Below are 15,514 nucleotides of genomic sequence, written 5' to 3'. Positions count from 1 at the left end.
TAACTTGTAAAATTTCTTGTTACCCCTCGACGCGCAGTGCAGTCATAAATGATGAAGTTGCCGTGGTTGCAGTTGTCCTCCTGAGTGAATTGCAAAAGTGCTGAAGTAAAACAGCTACTAGCTCACAGAAAAGTTGAACTCGTTCAGTTGTTCTCGCTTGTAACTAAGTACCATCTTTATTTTCACATATATGGAATAACAAACCTGTTTTGGATGATTTGAAGTGCGGTGATGATTTGCCTCAGGCAAGTCTTCTGTTCATTTCCCCACACCTCGTGCTCCAACATTTTTATTTTCAGTTGCTTTTAAGAGACTGCCATTTTCAGTGAGTGACAGGGCTAGGGGAAAGAATGGATGAGGTGCATTCCCGCTCCTTTCCTCACACATGCTTGAAGCGCATTGCTGGTCCTATGCCTGTTATCACTGCCCCTTGAAGGTTTAATGCTTCCACCATCACCACTGAACATTTGTGAGCTGCACAATTGGTTATGGCTCATAACCTATGGGGCCAGTCCGGGGGACTGGGGTGACTCGCAGATTGGCAGGGTCATCGTCCCCGGCGGTTTCGAATGACCCTGTTACCTTGACGATTCAAAGTCCTCACGCAACTCACAATCTTTTAGTTCTTTCATAAACTTTACCTATCAATAGTTCCCCGTCTATCGCTCCATTCCCAATCTCTAGCCCCCAGCCTGATGGAAGCCCACCTTCTCTCTCAATTGCCCATGTTGCAGCATTTCTACAATCCAATACATATTACCAATTTCCCCGAATCTGAAAAACGTAAGAACATAAGAACTAGGAGCAGGAGTAGGCCAGCTGGCCCCTCGAGCCTGCTCCGCCATTCAATGAGATCATGGCTGATCTTTTGTGGACTCAGCTCCACTTTCCGGCCCGAACACCATAACCCTTAATCCCTTTATTCTTCAAAAAACTATCCATCTTTACCTTAAAAACATGTAATGAAGGAGCCTCTACTGCTTCACTGGGCAAGGAATTCCAAAGATTCACAACCCTTTGGGTGAAGAAGTTCCTCCTAAACTCAGTCCTAAATCTACTTCCCCTTATTTTGAGGCTATGTCCCCTAGTTCTGCTTTCATCCGCCAGTGGAAACAACCTGCCCGCTTCTATCCTATCTATTCCCTTCATAATGTTAAATGTTTCTATAAGATCCCCCTCATCCTTCTAAATTCCAATGAGTACCGTCCCAGTCTACTCAACCTCTCCTCATAATCCAACCCCTTTAGCTCTGGGATTATCCTCGTGAATCTCCTCTGCACACCCTCCAGTGCCAGTACGTCCTTTCTCAAGTAAGGAGACCAAAACTGAACACAATACTCCAGGTGTGGCCTCACTAACACCTTTATACAATTGCAACATAACCTCCATAGTCTTAAACTCCATCCCTCTAGCAATGAAGGACAAAATTCCATCGATGTTGATGCATCAGGAAAGGAACATGTGATTGCTACATGCAAAAGAGTGAGGAGGCAGAGGGAGGAGAGACCTGAGGAAGGTAAGACATAAACCCATGGTTTAATAATAATAATCTTTATTAGTGTCTCAAATCCCTAGTCGCCACCTTCTGGCGCCTGTTTGGGTACACAGCTTGGGTCACTGTGTGGAGTCTGCACATTCTCCCCGTGTCTGCATGTGTTTCCTCCGGGTGCCCCAGTTTCCTCCCACAAGTCCCGAAAGATGTGCTTGTTAGGTGAATTGGACATTCTACATTCTCCCTCAGTGGTGACTAGGGAGGGGATTTTCACAGTAACTTCATTGCAGTGTTAATGTAAGCCTACTTGTGACAATAAAGATTATTGTTAATTTTAACAGAGACAAATTTAAGGCCTGTCAACTAATCCAATCTGTATTGGCTATTTAAATACTATTATGCATTCTCCTGCCTTCAGGGCTGGTTTCGCTCATTGGGCTAGACAGCTGGTTTGAGATGCAGAACAAGGCCAGCAGCATGGGTTCAATTCCCGTACCAGCTTACCTGAACGGGCGCCAGAATGTGGCGAATGGGGGCTTTTCACAGTAACCTCGTACTTGTGACAATAAAAGGTTATTATTATTATTATTATTATTTTAATGATAATTAGATTTTTAACTCATGACAGCTGCAGTTCCCAAGCCTCAGGGAAACTTACAAGTGAGAGGGGGAGGCAAGGCCTGTATCCAGAAGTTATTGCCTTTATAGAACTGGTTTGTGGGCATGGAGTGTTTCCTCTGTGCCCAACAAGCTATATGGCAGCACTGTAGTAAAGTGGTTAGCTCAGTTCCTTCACAGCTCCAGGGTCCCAGGTTTGATTCCTGGCTTAGGTCACTGTCTGTGCGGAGTCTGCACATTCTCCCTGTGTCTGCGTGGGTTTCCTCCAGGAGCTCGGGTTTCCTCCCACAGTCCAAAGACGTGCAGGTTAGGTTTATTGGCCATGATAAATTACCCTTAGTGTCCAAAAAAGGTTAGATGGGATTACTGGGTTGCGGAGATTGGCTGGTGATGTGGGCTTAGATAGAATGATTTTTCCAAGGGCTGGTGCAGACTCGATGGGCCGAATGGCCTCCTTCTGCACTGTAAATTCTGTGATATGCAATAAGGAAGTTCTGACCCTCATAATTAGGCCCCTCCTGTAATTGTCCTTCCTTCACACACCCACAAACAACCCCACCCATCCCAATCTACTCAGCCCCTCTCCAACTCACCCCACCTCCCCTCACATGGAATATGCCTCCAGGCTAAAACCCACACCATAACCTCTGATTCATCGTGAGCAATGGCTTTGGATGTCTGCTGGTAAGCATGATTTAGACTCCACTTCACTGCTTTTTACTAACCTTGCCCATTGACCATGAATAAGTGAGCAAATTAATTTTTTTTTGTGGACTACATTTATGCAGCGGAACCTTCACTTCAATGCTTGGTGTCCAGTTGCAGATTCTGTGCAGTAGGAGATAATGAATTGTTATTTCCAGGTGTATTCTCCAGCGTCTGCAGGGTTCCAAGCCTCTGACAGCTTTCATAACCGGCTATGTATCTCTGCTCAGGCAGGGCATGTTGGGGAAATCGCTAATAAATAATGGGACGGCTTTCGATCCAATTCTGCATTTCAGCCATGCAGTGCTTGAGCTGATAAGTATCTGATAGGAAGTACATTGCCGTCCCCATTTTAACTCTCGCCTCTCCAGTGATTTTTATTTCCTAATGTGGTTTCCAGGCAACAAGCTCTGTGCTGCCCCAGATCGCTGCCCACGTCAAGTCAATAAATAACTGTAAAAGGGACTATGAAATGGGCTAAATGCCAAGCGTCCGCTTCTGGGACTTGGGTTCCTTCACCACCAGACTGATGGGCGCTTGTTGTTTATGTCTGCTGAAGGTAATGATCCAATACGGAGTGGGTTGGGCAGACTTTAACCATTTCCAGAAGGAATTGGCTCACATTTCTAAACTGGAAAAATACGGCTGGAAGCAGTGATGGAGGGGCCACACTAATGAGATCGGGCAGAGCAGAAGAGGCTGTTTTTTTCTGAATCTGATGTGACTTGCTGTTTGCCAATGCACACAATAAAACTTGAGAGTAAGGAGGGGATTTTCATGGATTCCGGAAAACCCCACGGTTTTATGATTCTATGCTATACAGAGAGAAGATCCTTTCCTCTTCTCTTCCAGTTCTCTCGCTCTCTTCAAGAATCATGTTCTGAGAGAGCATTGGTGGCCATGGACATGCTACTCTTGCTCTGGAGAAACGGATCATCTTTGTTGGTGGTGCATTCACCCAGTTTGCGAGGCTTTTTAGGAAGATCGTGCTTTGTCTACCCTGATCCCTCTTACCATCAATCTTTCTCTTCAGCATCAGACTTTTACAATCATGATTTCTTATTCCGTGTGTAACAAATTCCACCTGATCTTGGTCAGCAGAGTTCTTTTGGGCTCAAGAGTTTACGAGCACCTCTTTGTTGGTGGTGTGACTTCATTACTTCATTACTCGCCTCAGAAGCCATTACCCGATACCAAAACGTGAAGAGTTGACCAGTGGGATGGCTCATGCCAAATTCTTTACTAAGCTGGATGCCTCCAAGGGTTTTTGGCAAATACAGCTGGACACGCCCAGTCGCAAGCTGTGCACGTTCAACACCCCGTTCGGTCGCTACTGCTACAACCGGATGCCTTTTGGTATCGTATCTGCCTCCGAAGTATTTCATCGCATCATGGAGCAGATGATGGAGGGCATCGAGGGGCTGCGAGTATACGTGGACGACGTAATTATCTGGTCCAAAATGCCCCAGAAACACATCGCTCGCCTCAAGAAAGTATTCCAGAGAATTCATGAACATGGTCTCCAGCTCAACAGGGCCAAGTGCTCATTTGGTCAATCGGATATTAAGTTCCTAGGTGACCACATCTCGCAGCAGGGTATGCGGCCAGATGCCGACAAGGTCTCGGCGATCAACGCCATGAAGACCCCGGAGGACAAGAAGGCAGTCCTCCGCTTCATCGGGATGGTCAACTTCCTCGGGAAATTCATTCCCAATATGGCATCCCACACCACGGCCCTCCGCTATCTCGTGAAGAAATCGACGGAATTCCAGTGGTTGCCCACGCATGAAGAGGAATGGCGTGAGCTGAAAGCAAAGCTCACCACAGACCCGGTTCTAGCGTCCTTCGACCCAACCAAGGAAACCAAGATATCAACTGATGCAAGCCAGGACGGCATTGAGGCGGTGCTCATTCAGTGAGATGACTCCTCGTCCTGGGCTCCAGTGGCATATGCCTCCAGGGTCATGACGCCCCCTGAGCAACGGTACGCTCAGATTGAGAAGGAGTGTCCGGGCCTCCTGACAGGGATAGTCAAGTTTCACGACTACGTTTATGGCCTGTCAAAATTCACGGTAGAAACGGACCACAGGCCTCTAGTCCACATAATCCAGAAGGATTTAAATGACATGACACCTCGATTACAGTGAATTCTTCTTGAGCTACGCCGCTACAGATGCCCTATCCAGGTCCATTACCGCACCGTGTGAACAAAGTGACTTCATCTGCCACATAGAAGCGCAAGTGCAGTTGTGTGCCACCAACCTTCCGGCCTCTGATGAATGGGTGGTCCAAATTCGTGAGGAGACGGCCAAGGATCCTCTGCTGCAGCGTGTGATGCAGCACCTTGCCAATGGCTGGCAGAAAGGACAATGTCCCCAGTTTTATAACATGAAGGATGACCAGACGGTGGTGGAGGGAATCCTTCTGAAACTCGACAGGATCATTATTCCTCAGAGCATGCAGGCTATGGTGCTGGGTCAACTCCATGAGGGTCACCTTGGGGTCGAGAAATGCTGACACAGAGCTCAGGAGGCGGTCTATTGGCCGGGCAGCAGCCAGGACATTGCCAACACAGTCCTCAACTGCCCCACTTGTCAGAAGTTTCAACCAGCTCAACCCAAGGAAACACTGCAACAGCAAGAGATCGTGACCTCTCCGTGGTCCAAAGTAGGTGTAGACCTTTTCCACGCCAAGGGGCATGACTACGTACTCCTGGTCGACTACTTCTCCAGTTACCCAGAAGTTGTGCAACTGTCTGACCTCACATAGAAGGCGGTAATCAAAGCCTGCAAAGAAACGTTCGCCAGGCATGGGATACCGCTCACGGTAATGAGCGACAACGGTCCTTGCTTTTACAGCCAGGAATGGTCTGATTTTGCACAGTCCTACAACTTCCGTCATGTAACCTCCAGTCCCCACTACCCGCAGTCAAACGGGAAGGCCGAGAAAGGGGTCCATATTGTCAAGCGGTTGCTGTGCAAAGCTGCAGACTCAGGCTCCGACTTCAACCTGCCAATGCTGGCATACACGACAACCCCACTGTCCACTGGGTTGTCTCCAGCGCAGATGCTCATGAATCGCACTCTGAGGGCCACAGTCCCAGCCATCCATGTTCCAGACCTTGACCACCTCACGGGTTTACAGAAAATGCAGCAGTCCCGGGCCCAACAGAAGGCCCCATACGATGCTGATGCCACGGATCTACCCGAGCTGGCCCCAACTGATCATGTTCGTGTCCCGTTGCCTGAGGGCGGCTGGTCAGTCACGGCTGCTGTGATCAAACAAGTGGTCCCAAGATCGTTCCTTGGCCGCATGGCTGATGGCTCCCTGCTATGGCGCAACAGACGGGCATTGCGAAGAGTTCCACGCCAGCTACTTGAACGAAGTGCCCCGCCGCCGACGATACTTCCTCCGGACGTACCCTGCCAGGAGACCACCGATCTATCAGCAATCCTGCCGGCCCCCGCGACCACTGCGATGGCAGCGATCCCGCCTATCCACGTGCAGGCGGCTCCTGATCCACCTCTGTAGCGATCGACAAGAATTCGTCGCCCACCACAAAGACTAAATCTATAGACTGAACTTTTGTACATTTTGTGACTTCATCGAATTAACCTCTGTAAATATTGTTTCATTTGCCATTTATCTGCACTATCGACACCTTCCTATGTATATACGTTCATTTAGACACCTTTTGTATATAGTCAAGCATATGTGTATATATATATATGCGCACGCACACCTCAGTATTTATTTATCTAAAAAAAAACGGGGAGATGTCATAATATTCACTCGTATATAATGAGGTGCAGACAGGCAGTGATTGGCACAGGATGACCAGTAAGCACACAACACAGTGCAGCCAATCACTACCACTATAAAGCCAGAGGGCACTAGGTTTCCCGCTCTCTCGGGACCCAGCCAATGAGACAGTCAGAGTCCACGAGCTAGCAAGTGCAAACACCATGCGGTAGCTAGTAAGTCTGGTCAGGCTACTACTAAGTCTCCAGTCAGTTCAGTATAGTGTCGACCCACAGCTGAATATGTTTATCAATTCTATCATTGAATAAAACAGTGTTGGATCTTCCCCAGTGTTAGACATCTGTTTCTAGCTTCACTGCATCGAATGCAGTCCACAACGAACCAACCTGCCTAACACATCAACTTGCACGTGGAACCGGTAGTAATCCTGAGATCACTACTCTGCTTGTCCTGCTCTTTAGCTTCCAACCTAACTCCCTAAAATCACTTTTTAGATCCTTATCCCTTTTCTTAGCTATGTCATTGGAGCCTATGTGCACCACGACTTCTGGTTGCTCCCCCTCCCCCTGAAGAATCCTGTAGACTCGATCCGAGACATCCATGGCCCTGGCACCTGGGAGGCAACATATTTTCCGGGAGTCTCGCTCGTGACCACAGAATCTCTTATCTATTACCCTAACCATTGGGTCTCCTATCACTATTGCTTTTCTATTCTCCCCCCTTCCCTTCTAAGCCACAGAGCCAGGCTCAGTGCCAGAGACCTGGCCGCAAGGGCCTTCTCCCTGGTAGGTCATCCCACCCCAACAGCATCCAAAACGGTATACATGTTTTGAAGGGGAACGGCCACGAGTGATCCCTGCACTGTCTGCCTGTTCGTTTTCTTTCCCCTCACTGTAACCCAGCTATTCTTGTCCTCTTACATGGGTGTGGCTACCTCCCTGTAACTCTTCCCTATTACCCCCTCTGCCTCCCAGATGATCCGAAGTTCATCCAGATCCAGCTCCAGTTTCCTAACGCGGTCTCTGAGGAGCTGGAGTTGGGTGCACTTCCCGCAGGTATAGTCAGCGGGGCCACCGGTGGTATCCCTCACCTCCCACATCCTACAGGAGGAGCATGCAACTTCAAAGTTCTGTCCTGGGAATTTTCTCCAAAAGCTGCATCCACTCTGCTGGTTTTAACAAAGGACCGTTTGAGATTCCTTCTCCCTGGATTCCTAATTACACTCCACATAAGCTTACATGTACACTTTCAGATCAACGGTAGTCAAGTAGAACACCACTACTCTAAGGGTACACTTGGCCCAATGACCCTCTTTATTTCAAGCCTGCTCCCCACAGCTCTTTCTTTAACCCTGTTTCTGTCCCTTTTGTCTTTGTTAAACTTGTTGACTGGTGAACTGGCTCAAATTGACTGGCTTAAGAAGGGCTGTTCACTGACTCTTGAGCTGAGCTGATGACCTATCAAAACACTCCTAGAGGGTCCTACCCTTCTTACGAGGCAGGAATCAATGGGCAGGATTCTCCGGTTTGCCAGCCGCGTTTTCCTGGGCATCGCATCTCGCCGGCAATGGGATTCTCCATTCCCACCATCTGCCAATTGGATTTCCCATTGTAGCCACCCCACACCTTTGGGAAACCCACGGGCATGGGTGCACTGCAGGCGCTATGAAGAATCCTGCCGGCGGAGAATCCAGCCCAATGTACCATCTACTGTGGCTACCAGGGCAGATCAAACGCTAGGAATTCAACGGCAAGTTACTCACCTCCTAACCCCCCAAAGCCTGTCCACCATCTACAAGGCACATGTCAGGGGTGTAATGGAATACTCTCCACTTGCCTGAGTGAGTGCAGCTCCAACAACACCCAAGAAGCTCAACACCATCCAGGACACAGCATCCCGCTTGACTACTCCCCCTTTCCACAAACATTCAAACCCTCCACAACCAACGAACAGTGGCAGCCATGTGTACCATCTACAAGATGCACTGCAGTAACTTACTAAGGTCCAAATCCATAACCACTACCATCTAGAAGGACAAGAGCAGCAGATGCCTGGGAACCCCATCACCTGGAGGATCCCCTCCAAGTCACTCACCATCTTGACTTGGAAATATATCGCCGTTCCTTCACTATCGCTGGGGAAACATCCTGGAACTCCCTCCCTAACAGCACAGTGGGTGCATCTACACCTGAAGGACTGCAGCGGTTCAAGAAGGAAACGCACCACCACCTTCTGAAGAGCAACGAGGGATGGGCAATACATGCTGGCCTAACTAGAGATGCCCGCATCCTGTAAAGACATTTTAAAAAAACCTTAAATGTTACAATCCTCACCGACTGCGAATTTAAAACCCAGGGATACAAATATCAATGTATTTCATGACACCGTGCAAACTAGCGTTGCAATTTTTAAGAGAGTTGGCTTGATTACAGAAGAACATTTAAAGTATTTGGAAGCATCTCCTTTCTATGCCTTTCAGCTCTTATTCCACTATTGTTTCTCATAGGCCCCTGTGCTTCAAACCGCAGAATGAAGAAATAGTCACACATGGGATGTAAAGGGAGCTTCGTAAGTAATGTGCTAGAGAATAAACCAAAAATTAATTCCCAGCAGGATATAGAAATTATACTGTGTGAAATTAGTCTGGGAACACTTGGCACATAAGCATGAAATTCTTTACTATATTAACAGGAGGGTTAATCTGTTTATTTAAGTACATTAATGTCGCTGAAATAGCACAAAGAAATTTCATGCCAACAAATCAAGCATCATATGCTCAGATCACACAGTGTAATTTTAATTCTTAATTAATTTCAAGCTTATTAAATAGAATATAAGCCAAAGATAAGGACAGGTGCTTTTGTGTTTATGCAAATTTTGCACACATATTATAGAAAACCACTGAATGTCGGATTAAAAATAATGCCATTTATTTTTGTGTGCTCTCCTCCTCCTGCACTTTAGAGTAGTGATTCTAGTGCCATGCACAGCTCCTGCCTTTGATGAGTGTTCTGGCATCTGCCAAGGATACAACATAGGTTATGAGGAGTTACATGACAGTATCCCTCAGGAATGCTTTCTTCCTTGGGGGAAGAGCATCTATCTCCTGCCTGGATTTGCATGGCTGGTAGTGTTGGCATACACTGTGCCTCTGATTAGTCTCCAGCTTCAATAACTCACCCAGCACCCTTAATTGGAGAGTGAGGCCATCTCCAGGCCAACTAAGAGAGAGCCCTCACACCAGAACTGTTATCCAAAGGGTTGGTTTTGGGGACACACAAACAGTCCTGACCCCAGAGGGAAAATCCTACCCTCACCGGTTGTCCGAATCTAAACAGATCAAGGTGTTTTTGATAATCCCTTGGGTGTGATGGAATAGATTTTCCACTGTGGAAGTAGGGATAGCTCATTTATCATTAAAGAGGCGCCATGATACCTGGGAAGAGAGTGTAGTGGTTATGTCATTGAACTAATAATCCAGGCAAATGCATTATGGGTATAGGTTCAAATCTGGCAGCTGATGGAAGTACGGTGACCATGAAACTGTCAGCAATTGTTTCAAAAACCCAGCTGGTCCACTAATGTCCCTTCAGGGAAGGAACTCTGCCGTCCTTACCTGGTCTGGCTTACATGTGGCTCTAGACCCTCAGCAATGTGGCTGACTTTTAACTGCCCCCTGAAATAGCCCAGCAAACCATTCAGTTCAAGGACAATGAGGGATGGGCAATAAATGCTGGCCCAGCCAGCGAAACCCAAATCATGAGAGAATTTAAAAAAAAATTACAAATATAAACTCAAATGAGTTTGCCTTTCAGGCCTAGTCCAGCAAACAATGTCCGCTGTTTACAGGGGAGTGATTAGTATTTTAACCAGCTTGCTTCCCTCATTCTGCATTCCCATTACTTCAATGATTGGACTGGACATTGACACAGTGAAGCAGGATGGGTAAAGCACACCCATGGGGATTCATTTTAACTCTATTAATCCAGTGCAAACTGGCACAGTAGGCAATGACAAAAAAAAGAATACTTACCTGCTTAAATCCTGATCAGTTCCAATTAAACCTGACTGGCCCTTAAGGTGAATGAGATGACCATTTAAGGCAGGGGGAGCCTCTTAAATCTGTAACAAATTTGTCACAATACCGTAAAGGAGGAATTCCTGGATGTGAATGGGATGGTTTTCTGGATCAATGTGTTGAGGAACCAACTAGAAAACAGGCCATCCTGGAAAGGGTAGTGTGGAATGAGAGCGGAATAATTGGCAATCTATTTGTGCAAGACCCCTTGGGGAGGAGCGACCATAATATGTTGGAATTTGTCATCAGATGGCACATGACATGGTTGATTCTAAGACCAGGATCCTGAATCTAAATAAAGGAAACTACAATGATATGAGGTGGAAAACCTTAGTTAAAGAGATGACGGTGGATAGGCAGTGGCAAACATGAATGGGTGAACTGCAACAATTGTTTATTCCTGTCTCGTGAAAAAGTAAAACTGGAAATGTGGCTAAATTATGGCTTACAAGTGAAATTAGAGATAGTATTAGATTCAAGAAAAACAAGGGGCGGAATTCACCGCAATCGCCGAATTGGCCCGGCGCCGCGCCAAGAATGGCGTGAACCACTCCGGCGTTGGACCAACCTGAGGGGTTGGCGCCACGCCAGCTGGCGGCGAAGGGACTGCGTGAGTTAGCGCATGCGCAGAACTACCGGTGTGGTTTAGCGCATGGGCAGACCAGACGGCATATTCTGCCGCATGCACAGGGGGAGTCCTCTCCATGCCGGCCCCTGAAGGGCTCTGCCATGGCCGACGTGGAGAGGACACCACCTGCGCACCCGGTGGGGCGGGGGGGGGGGGGGGGGGGGTCGGATAATCCCGCCAAACAGATCTGGGGAATGGGGACAGTTTATGATTCCGCAAAGGAGGACCAAGGGATTGATTAAGGAGGAGAAACTAGCGTACGAGAGTAAGCTTACGGGGAACATAAAACTTTCTCTAGGTATGTGAAGGGAAAAAGTTTGGTACAGACAAATGTAGGTCCATTAAGTCAGAAACAGTGGAATTTATAGTAGGACAAAAAATGGCCGACCAACTGAATACATACTTTGGTTCTGACTTCACAAATGAGGACACAAATAACACTTAGCTGATTGCAATGTACTTTGATGTGCTTGATTGTAAACTTTGGGGTCTTCGGCACTTAGAGTCAGTCATCAATGAAGGGGATGAATGAATCAAGGCTGCAGCTTTTTGATGAAAGCTGTCAAACACAGCCCACTACTAGAAAGGAATGAGTAGCTTGCAGCTAGTGGATCTGAGGGATTGAAACACAGTTCACAGTTTTTCTCCTTCCAGGAATAGACATGTAGCACTTCCAGGTACATTTTACAGCTGAAAGGTTTTCACTGCCTCTTCGGGATTGCTCTCGAGCCACCAGACAGGGTCTCTTTTGTTTTTGGATGTGGTGGTCAGTAGTGGGGGAGGTCCCTTCAGTGAGGGGGGTCTCCGTGAGGAGTCCCCTTAGTTAGGGGTTGTCTGTTGGGAGGGGGTCTCTTTAGTTATCTGGTCTCTCTAGTTAGATGGTCTCTGTGCATTGTCCCTCTAGTTAGGGGGTCTCTATGGGGGATTCCTTCAATTAGTGGGTCCCTGGGTCTCCCTATTAAAGGCTCCCTGGGGGAGGGTTCACCCTATTAAATGGGTCCTGGGGGAGGGTTTCTCCATTAAGGGGTCCCGGTGTGGGGGGGGTCTCCTTATTAAGGGGGTCTCTTGGAGGGTTCTGCCATTTTTGGGGTATCTGGGGGCTGTTACGAGCTAGAGCTTAGAAATTCCAAAATGTATTATGAAGCTCACCTGACCTACAACTTTTATGTTGAAGTTGGCTGGGATGAGCACAAAAGCCTTCACTTCAGGTGTGATTCATCAGACTTCCTAGGCACTTTTATCAAAATAAAGTTTATTCTAAGAATGTTGTTAACATATATAAAAAAGTTAGCAAGAAGTTGTTCTCAATTACAAACATGAAAAAATACACAACAGCTACAGTAATCTAACTATATAACACTTAATGAATTCCACTTAGTAGCTGTTCCAATTCAATACAATATCCAATAAACGAAAACCCCTTTCAAAGGGGAAAACCCCTTTCAAAAGCCCCAGATTCAAAACTCCTTCCGGAAAGCAACTCAATCTTTAAAGTTACCAAGGCAGAGGGGTGGTTAGAGCATCATATTCGGATCGGTGCCCACCAACACCTGCGCAGATCCTGATTTTCCGATTCTCCCTTTGGGTGTCCCGGAGTGGAGAATTCACCCCATCTTGTGCAGTTTTGGTCTCTTTATCTGAGCAAGGATGTTTTTACTCTGGAGGGAGTGCAGAGAAGGTTTATCGGACTGATTGCTGGGATGGCGTATGAGGAGAGATTGAATCGGATGGGATTGTATTCGCTGGAGTTCAGAAGAATGAGGGGAGATCTTACAGAGACCTATAAAATACCAGCAGGACTAGACAGGGAAGATGCAGGAAGGATGTTCCCGATAGTGAGGGTGTTCAGAACCAGGGGTCACAGTCTGAGGATACGGGGTACACTGAGATGAGGAGACATTTCTTCACCCAGGGAGCAGTCAGCCTGCGGAATTTACTAACACAGAAAACAGTTGAGGCCAATTGCATGTTTTAAAGAAGCAGTTAGAAATTGCACTTGGGTCGAAGGGGATAAAAGGATATCGGGGGATGGTGAAATTAGGCTGTTGAGGTGGATAATCAGCCATGATCATAATGAATGGCGGATCAGACTCAAAGGACCGAATGAAGAAGTAGGCTTCAAATGAAGTTACTGTGAAAAGCCCCTAGTCGCCACATTCCGGCGCCTGTTCGGGGAGGTTGGTACGGGAATTGAACCATGCTGCTGGCCTGCCTTGGTCTGCTTTCAAAGCCAGCGATTTAGCCCAGTGTGCTAAACCAATGGCCTCCTCCTGCTCCTGTTTTCTTCGGTCTATGTTTCTATCAGCAACTAACAGGGCCTGATTGGCAAAAACACATTGGAACTACCGCACAATTGGGTGTGCAGCATAGAACAAATGGATTTGGGGCTTAGATTGAAAGTGACTGGAATTTGGGATGTTCTACAATCAATTGGATGTTTAAATTCTAATATGCAGACTCACTGTGGAGTCATTCTTGAAATAACATGCCAGTTGGACCCTTGACCATTGAGATGCCCTTGTTAAAAATAAAGCATGAATCTATCCTGTGGTGTTCTTTGTGGTTCTACTCCGGGGCTGGTTGGCATAGTGTTCACAAAGACCACAAGTAGCTTTTATATTGAACAAAGTTACAGACTTATTTACACTACTTAACTGGATTCAACACTTACTCCTATATAATGAACAGATGGCAATAACATACAATCTACACTCATCTACCACTAATCTCTGCACTAATACAATAACTATGATCTGCTCTCACTCACACAATCTTTCCTACAGTGTTTCTCCTAGCCTTCTACTCACCCTCTCACCCAGAAGGCTTAGCATCGATGCCTTATACAGTTCGGCATCTACCTCCCTCTAGTGGTTGATTTGGACATAGCATTAACCCTTACAGTTCTGTACATTTATCATAATGTTACATATCCTGCATTTGGTTTATTTTAACCCATTGCTAATAAAGTAGCCAAGTCAGTAAACGTTCTGGCTTCCTGGTAATGCTGGACTGACTGAAACCCATCACCTGACCTGCAATAGAGAGTTCAGCACAAATGATAGGTAATACAACCGGCCACAAGCCCTTGCATTTGATCACTTACAAAACAACCAGCTGTTAGTTTCCCTCGCCCACTGGGGAGGCAGCAGTGGTTATTTGGTCACCCAGTCATTTGGCGGCATGGGGCAGGAGGGTAGTACACATGGTTAGCACTGTGGCTTCACAGCGCCAGAGTCTGAGGTTCGATTCCTTGCTGCGCCACTGTCTGTGTGGAGTCTGCACGTTCTCCCTGTGTCTGTGTGGGTTTCCTCCGGGTGCTCAGGTTTCCTCCCACAGTCCAAAGACGTGCAGGTTAGGTGGGTTGGCCATGATAAATTGCCCTTAGTGTCCAAAAAAGTTAGGAGGGGTTATTGGGTTACGGGGATAGGGTGGAAGTGAGGGCTTAAGTGGGTCGGTGCAGACTCGATGGGCCGAATGGCTTCCTTCTGCATTGCATGTTCTATATTTCTATGTAGCACCGGGGTTACCACTATTGCTTCACATCGCCAGGGTCCCAGGTTCGATTCCCGCTTAGGTCACTGTCTTTGTGGAGTCTGCACGTTCTCCCCGTGTCTGTGTGGGTTTCCTTCAGGCATTCCGGTTTCCTCCAACAAGTCCCAAAAGACGTGTTTGCTTGTCCGGTAATTTGGACATCCTGAATTCTCCCTCTGTGTACATGAACAGGCGCCCGAGTGTGGCAACTAGGGGCTTTTCACAGTAACCTCATTGCAGTGTTAATGTAAGCCTGCTTGTGATACTAATAAAGAATATTATTATCACCTGTCGATGTGTCTGTGACATAATACATGTTGAAAAATATTTTTATTGGCATTTGAAATTAGAAAAAGAGTTTTACATGTAAATAACAATAACAATATAATAGGGGCCTCACGGTAGCATGATGGTTAGCATCAATGCTTCACAGCGCCAGGGTCCCAGGTTCGATTCCCGGCTGGGTCACTGTCTGTGTGGAGTCTGCACGTCCTCCCCGTGTGTGCGTGGGTTTCCTCCGGGTGCTCCGGTTTCCTCCCACAGTCCAAAGATGTGCGGGTTAGGCGGATTGGCCATGCTAAATTGCCCGTAGTGTAAGGTTAATGGGGGGATTGTTGGGTTACGGGTATACGGGTTGCGTGGGTTTAAGTAGGGTGATCATTGCTCGGCACAACATCGAGGGCCGAAGGGCCTGTTCTGT

The sequence above is a fragment of the Scyliorhinus canicula genome, chromosome 20 (genome assembly GCF_902713615.1).
Source record: "Scyliorhinus canicula chromosome 20, sScyCan1.1, whole genome shotgun sequence".
NCBI lineage: Eukaryota > Metazoa > Chordata > Chondrichthyes > Carcharhiniformes > Scyliorhinidae > Scyliorhinus > Scyliorhinus canicula.
Note: the sequence above shows the minus strand (reverse complement) of the source record.